This window comes from Diadema antillarum, unplaced genomic scaffold, assembly GCF_040938485.1.
Source record: "Diadema antillarum isolate AM-2024a unplaced genomic scaffold, OU_Dant_1.0 seq00001884_RagTag, whole genome shotgun sequence".
NCBI classification, from domain to species: domain Eukaryota; kingdom Metazoa; phylum Echinodermata; class Echinoidea; order Diadematoida; family Diadematidae; genus Diadema; species Diadema antillarum.
The window spans coordinates 288,104-296,445 of record NW_027272552.1 but is presented as its reverse complement, the minus strand read 5'-3'; positions in this window follow the sequence as shown (position 1 = coordinate 296,445).

Below are 8,342 nucleotides of genomic sequence, written 5' to 3'. Positions count from 1 at the left end.
ATTTGCATGTTTCAAACTACCGAATCGCAATGCAGCTTCACTATAAAAAATTAATGAAAAAGTGGTAACAAACTGTTACAGTTCGTTATGCCAAAGGTGATGTCAGTACAAAGTTTCATTAGTCAGAAAATGGAATGAGTGTTGTTTTTCTGAAGATTAGTAAATCTGACTATAATATGTCGTTTTCGGATTAACGAACATGTTTTATTATTATTATTTTCAGACGGGACCATGCCGTACATAGCATTGATGCTGCCAATTGGAACGCGAGAATGATAATTCTTTTTCAGAATATGGCGATGAGAATTTGAGCAAAAAATTATGGCGACCTTGGAGATGAAATTTATATATACTTTCACTCAGTCCGCACTAGAATTCATGTCGACAAGATCATATGAAATCAAACACAAGTCTGTTTAGCTAAGCACTTGAATTCAAATTGGGGAGTTACATGCGATTTGGGAAATTCGCATTTGATTTTTCAAGTTGAGTGTAATCTATATAGTGATTTAAGCATAAACTACAATACGATCGTTGCTAAGATATACTAGGCATGTTTTGATGACAAAAAGGAGTGAGATTTGGATGGTGATCCGCATCACGATATAAATCTTACTCTGTAGAGGGAAAGTTAATTTCCATCTATAAGTCAACAAAATGTTGACTTACATGTAAGGCGACTTTTGCGTAAGTCGACATGTTTTGCTTTAATAGTCCCCATTATATCTCTTAGGTGAGGTTGACTGTAGTTCACTAAGTCCTGCTATTTCAGAAGTTTCCCTGAGTGAGGGTTGAGACATTTTCTCGAGCTTAGCTGTCACATTATCACGCTAATTGAATTCACATTATAAAATATCGTGCTAATTTGTTATGTTGAAAAAAGCTCTGTTTGGAAACATCAGGCTGATGTGAAAGCACCTAGAAATATTTCTACCATGAAAATCCTTGTCCCATCACATTCTTACTATTTTCCCTAGGAAAATAATTTAAAAAAAATCATTTTCCCTAGGAAAATGATTTTAAGAAAAATCTTGCTGGTGATATTGTGGCGATTTTGCTTTGCGAGAGTACTCTTTATGTTAATTCTTTCAAGAACCGTGACGAAACTTCTCGAATGAAGTATATTTCATACAAAAATATTCGTACCAATACACTCAGATTAGCTAAAAAGAAATATTTTGCGGACCAATTGAGTCAATTCACTTGGAAAGTAATAAATACCGTTTTGAATAGAGGGAAGGCTGTAAATCCCATTTCTAAAGTTCAAGTTGATAATACTGTCATTGAGGACAAGTCTGAAATTGCCGAGATTTTTATTTCATACTTTTCAAAATAGGTTCAAACTTAACAGAAACTATTACTCTGAGTGATAAATCATTTTACGAATTTCTTTCCTCACCAAATGACCTCTCAATTTTTTTCGAACCAGTTGACAGGCAAGAATTAATCAAAATTGTACTTCAGCTCAAAGCAAACAAAGCCCCTGGCTATGATGACATGGGCAATGTCCTTATCAAAGACATTATACATGTATAGCAGATCCTTTATTGTTTTTATACAACTTTTCGCTACAATCTGGTCAAGTACCATCTAATATGAAACTCACAAAGGTGACTTCAATATTCAAGAAAGGAGACAAATTATGTATCAGCAACTATCGCCTGATATCTTTGTTAACTTTGTTATCAAAAATCTTAGAGAAAATTGTTCATTCAAGGACAACTACCTTCCTTGAATCTCATAACATCATATCTGACTCCCAATTTGGCTTTAGAGAAAAACATAACACAACTCATGCCATTCTAAGTTTAATAAATACCATATCAGCTTCAATCGAAAAATCCTGTCATACTATCGGTTTGTTCTTAGATTTTTCTAAAGCATTCGATACTATAAATCACGACATTCTGTTATACAAACTTGCCCACTATGGTATTAGAGGTAAGGCTGTGGAATGGTTCGAAAGTTATCTTTCTGGAAGAAAGCAATTTGTTACCATTGATGGATATAATTCATCTACGGTACCAATCACGTGTGGAGTTCCCCAAGGAAGCCTTCTTGGTCTTCTGTTATTCTCTATCTATGTAAATGACATTCGATGTTCTTCAAGTGTTCTCTCTTTTATCCTCTTTGCTGATGAGTCAAATTTATTCCATACTCACAGTGATCCTAATAAGTTAGTAAAAGTTTTAAATGTAGAACTTACACATGTAACAAATTGGATAAAAGCGAATAAATTATCTTTAAATAAACAAAAAACCAATCACATGTTATTTAGTAACTCTGTTAAACAACTTCCTGACCAAGTTATATTTGATAATTCTGTCATTAAAGAAGTCAAGATTACAAAATTTCTTGGTATTACAATTGACAATATTCAAGCTAACTTGGAATTGTCATATTGATAAAATTTGCGAGATAGTTTCAAGAAATATTGGCATTATCAATCACGTTAAACGGATTCTCCCCAAGTCAGTGCTTCTTATGTTATATTCAACTCTTATTCTACCTTACCTTAATTATGGCATAATGGCATGGGGAAATGCAGTACAAACAAAAATGGACAGGGTACTTCACTTGCAGAAAAGAGCAATGCGATTGATATGCAGTACTGCTTATAGATCACACACTGATGTCTTGTTTAAAGAAAACCGCATTCTTAAGATTACTGATTTATATCGTCTTCAGCTGGGTTGTTTTATGTACAATGTAGAAATTAACGCTACCCCTGCTGTATTTAAGGAAATGTTTCGAAAAAATAATGTTATACACAATTACTCAACAAGGTATGCGAGTGACTATCATCTTCCTAAAAATAGAACGTTGGTAGTTTTGGCAACAGAAATTTTATGTTTACTGGTCCTAAGCTCTGGAATTCCTTTGATCATTCACTAAAACAAGCTCAGAGCTTAAATAGCTTTAAGTTTAAGCTCAAAAATTTGTTTCTTGATAAGTACTAATAAACAGTTTTATGGTAATTAAACGTATGTTTATTTCAACCAATGTTTTCTAGAAGTACTTTCATTAAGTATACTCGAAAGGTTATCTTCTGTTTCATTCATTATTCTAATGGTATATAATGTACACTGTAAACACTTTGTACATAAACATGTGCTTTGTAACATTACATGACTTACTGTATATCCATAGTACGGTTCATAATTGTGCCCTTGTAAATAGTGTATATATGTTGTTTTCGTTATTCCACTCCGCCTTATCTTTGATATTATTTTGTCTATTATCTGTAGGGGGACTACATTTAACAAGCAGTGCTTCTAAATAGTCCCCTCCACATTTGTACATGTTGTAATTTTATCTCAAAATATCACGATATTTTGCATAATAATATACTCTGTATAGTTATGATATGCTTATAATGTCCACTATGTGTCATACCCTGTATATTCATGATATAATGTCCACTATGTGGAATATGAATAAATTTCAAATTTCAAATGTCAAATTTCAAATAAATGAGTATCATGGCATCTTTGCTACGCAAGAAGACAAGGTCAATTTTCATGTACAAATAAATGGGTATCGCATGCCGCAGACGATGCATACGCTCAATACTTGAAAAGTGATTGGGAGAAAATGCCTTTGTGATCAGTCAACCGCGAAGTGTAAACAAACATGGATGCCTCCAGTCTCCGAGAGAGCGTTGTTGGAAACGCACTGATCGGGTTCAACTTACATAATATAGATTTGATCTTGTAACGGAGGAGAAACTGCAAGAGTTCATCAACTCGAGCAACAGTGTAAATACCAAGAAGATGTTGACAATAATGTTGTTCAAGATCCTTACAATGGTAGTCTACACTTGCTGTTAGAATGTACCCAATATAGACCTACTCACATTTTTAGCAGGAGAGGATAGTCCATTAGACAGCTAGAAAACGTAGAAATTTAGGTGAGACTAGAAAACAGTCCTAGCTACTAGCTACCCACTGTTGCTTTTGAAACAGCCCACCGTCAGACCATGTTGGAGGCATATTACATGTATTGTGTACATGTACTTTTGTACCATACCATGTGCTCATACAGTAGTCATACAACAATATAAAGAATTCTGGGAATACTCGAATGCAGTTGAGTGAACCACATGATACACAAGAAGAGCAATTTTGAAAATAATTCGCTTTTCAACAGGAAGCCAATGGAGAGAACGTAACACTGGCGTGATGTGAGCAGTTTTCCTACTATAGGTCAGTAATCTTACGGCAGAGTTTTGAAGACGTAGAGTGTTGATTTGTTGTTTTGACATACCGAAAAACAAGGAGTTACAATAATCTATACGAGAGGAAATAAGAGCATGTATAAGTTGTTCCGCTGCTGTTTTAGTGAGATATTTCTGAATAAAACCCAGATTACGCTACTGGAATCTTACAGATTGTGATATGTACGCAACATGATATTTGAAGGACATGGTACTATCAAAAACAACACCAAGATTGCGTGCTTTTTCAGAAGAGTTAATAACACTGTTACCAATTCTCAATTAGCCTTTGTCAGCATTTGTCTTGACCCAAGTACCAATAACTCTGTTTTATTGTCGTTCAGCTTTAGTTGATTTTTGCTCATCCAACCTTTGATTTCATCAACACAGATTTCAAGTTGTTTTAATACTGTTGCTGCTGCAGTTTCAGATGGCGGGAAGGAAACAAACAATTGAATGTCATCAGCATAGCAATGATAATAAACATTGTGCTTCCGAATGATCTGACTAATGGGCTGAAGATAGAGTGAGAAGAGGAGTGGGCCGCCAACTGATCCTTGTGGAACTCCAAACTTGGTGGCTACAGGTTTTGACGCTGCATCATCAATCTTGATGTACTGGAGACGGCCAGAAAGATAGGAGGTGAACCAGCGCAATGCAGTACCAGAGACCTTGACAGATCTTATTCGTTGAATGAGGATTCGGTGATCGACAGTGTCAAAGGCGGCAGACATATCAAGGAGGACAAGCGCTGTGATGTTTCCGCTATCCATCTGCTTCAAAATATTATCACTAAGGTTCGCAAGAAGCGTTTGAACGCTATGATGAGGCCTAAACGCTGACTGGAAGAAATCCAAGAGATTGTTGTCTTGTAGATGCCCAAGAAGCCATGAGAAAGCAACACGTTCCATTATATTACTGAGGTAAGGTATTAAGTTGGATATAGGACGATAATTCAGCAGGATTTCAGGGTCTAAACTGGACGAATCACAGCTGTCTTCTGTTCATGGCAGGTGGGATGATGCCAGTTGAAAAACTCTGATTAACTATTTTAGCAATGCAGGGAGCAAATGCAGGCAAACATTTCTTCAGAAGAGTGGAGGGCATTGGGTCCAGCTCACAAGACGTACATGGTGATTTCTGTATGATCTCAAATATCTCATTAATAGATGTGGGAGAAAGACATTCCAGGCATGCAGAGGTCTTCACAGTGAAGTCAGTCATATGGACAACAGGAAGAGATGAACGAATGGCCATAATTTTACTGACGAAGTATTTGTTGAATTGATCAGACAAATCTTTGTTTGATTCATGCTGAGGAAGAGAGGACGTTTGCTTTCTGCTCAGGAGTTCATTTGCAACTTTAAATAACTGTCTAGAGTCTTTCCCACAGTCTTCAATTCTCTTTGAGTGATATATGCTACTTTAGCTGCACGGATGGAGGCCTGAACCCGCTGTCGTTGCTGGCAATACAGTTGTCTATGGATCTCAAGTTTCGATGATCTCCATTTCCTCTCGAACTGCCTTCAAACTAACCTTTCTTGTCGTATTTCGTCACTGTACCATTGAGTCATAGGGCGAACTACGACAGAGCGACGTTTTACTGGAGCATAATTATCCAGGATGGCAAAAAGGGTGGAGTTATATGCAGTGACAAATTCCTCGGTGCTTCCAGCAGCAGTACACTTTTCATTCAGCGAGAGAACTATTGGATCACTGCAGATTTGTTATGGTCTATCGCCTTAATGTTCCAAGACATGATGAGTTGTCTTTTGGCAGCACACTTTGGAATGTTCAGATTGCACATGATATATTACGTGATCATAACAGAGCCTTCTAACAGTGCTGTAATAGCAGTGATTTCTGTCTCCCTTTCATTTTTCCCCTTTTTAGGGGGCATACAGGGGAAGAGATGTACTTATATAGGACCTTGTTTTGTCATACAGAAGTATCATTCCTGTCTAATCATGAAATGCAGTTGAAGAAATGTCATTTATTTTCCAATATGTAGTACCACAAAGTTTGAGCTAAAGTAGCCCGAGAGAGAAAGAGATAGACGGCGTTTGTCAGCTCAAACACAAACTTTGAAGGACTACAGATTGAAAAGTAAATGACATTACTTCAAATTCTTTTCAATGTATCAACAGAAAATATGCTTCTGCTGATATTTTGAGGTCTGAAACACAATTTCACCTCCGTGTACCTCCTAAAAATGAAGAAAATGAGTGGAAGGCACAGTTTGCTCCATAGGCTTACATGTTAAGAAGCTCGCGTTATTATTACTAAAATGGCCACCATTGGGCTCCATGTTGGGCTCCATGGCGTACTACACCCGTTTGCATGCGAAATCGCGAGAGTACGCCCTCTTAGCGTTAGCTTCTATACTCTTTGGTTTAAACCAGAGCCTCTCAGGCCTGGTAAAATTGTATGATATGCTGTACACATCTATATTTTTGCATGATTAATTTTTCACATTGAGCAGCTCAAAAACATATTCCCGGGTTTTTGAATAGGCGCTTTGCAGTTGTCAACTCATTGAAAATATGCAGAGAAAATGTTGAAGATATTTTTGCAGGTCTTAGAATTTGCACTAGCCAGAAGTAGCGCAAAATATGTGAAAATTAATGTACCACTAAAATTTCTGCATTTACATACTCAAAGTATATAGGGGGTATATGGGAATCAGCGTATGATCGGTCGGTCAGTCGGTTAGGCAGTCAGTTGCAAATTTTGCGTCACTATTTCTTTCTGCAGTTTTAAAGCAATTTAGATAAAACTTGGGGTACATGATGACATTGAGGTATAGATGTGCAAGACATGTTTTGTTTTTTTTTGTCAGAGAAAGTGTTGCCATGGTAACCACAATTTTCCCATAACCTTGTGGAGCGAACTACTTCCGCAGTATTTAAGCAATTCATTTCAAATTGGTATGTATAATGATCTGTAGGTGTTGTGATGCAAGACACTCTTTGTGTATGTACCTGACAAGGCATTGCCATGGCAACTGCATATTTTCTCAAAAATCTTGTGGAGTGAACTACTTCCACAATTTTGAAGCAACTGAAATCAAATTTGGTGGATATCGTGGCATTAAGATATAGATGTGGAAGACCTGATTTTTTTTTTGTGAGACAAAGCGTTGCCATGGTAACCACAATTTTACCAAAACCTTGGGGAGCAAACTACTTCTACATTATTTAAAGGGAACCAGTACTTGCAGATGAAGTTTCTCTTAATCAATTGTATTACTTATTTGATTTATTCATTGCAAATTTGAGCTAAATCGGACAAGGAATACGGAAGCTATAGCTCTTTGAATAAATGAGCCATTGAGGGTGACAAATTACTACATTTTCTACACAAATTCTTTTTAAAGTTTTCTCTTGACTCACACTCAGCAAAAAAAAAGAAGAAAATAAACACTTTTTCAAGTTTATATTTCTCATAGAATATTTGTCTAAAAGTAAATATATTATATATCATATGGAAGGTAATTTAATTGGCTATCACTCTGTTAGGTCAATAAAAAAGTAAACTTTATGCATGAGGGAGCACTTTCGTTTTTCTCTTCAAAGGCACAAAAGTAAAAATTGCAAAAATTAGCAAGTTGTCATTCATGTATGCTCTTCATAAGTGCTTTTCCATGTACCAATAAGAAAAAAAAATTAACACAATGAAAAAAAAATAAATTAAGTTGCAGAAATAAAGCTCTGACCTCTACAATATCTTTGAAGCCTAAAAGATCAATGAAGGCTAAGATAATGGAGGAAAATCAAGAATCTTCCATCAAACCCAGATTAAAGAGAAATGAGAGAAGAAGCAATATAAGATGGTAGGAATTTGAATTGATTTCTAAAATTAGGAAAATTGTAAATGATATTTGATTCTTGAAATTGTCTCATGAATTCTTAAATCACTAAATCAAAAGAATGAAATAAAGATATTACAGTTTGTATTAATGGAAAACAGAATGACGACAAACATAACGGTAACCTTGGCATTTGTTCTGCACTTATTATTGATTGCTGTTGTTATGCTCATGATTGTATCCCTCGAACAGAGTTCGGAGGATACTATGGATTTGGCCTTGTCACATTGCCGCCGCAGCATCTGCAGCGTCCACAGC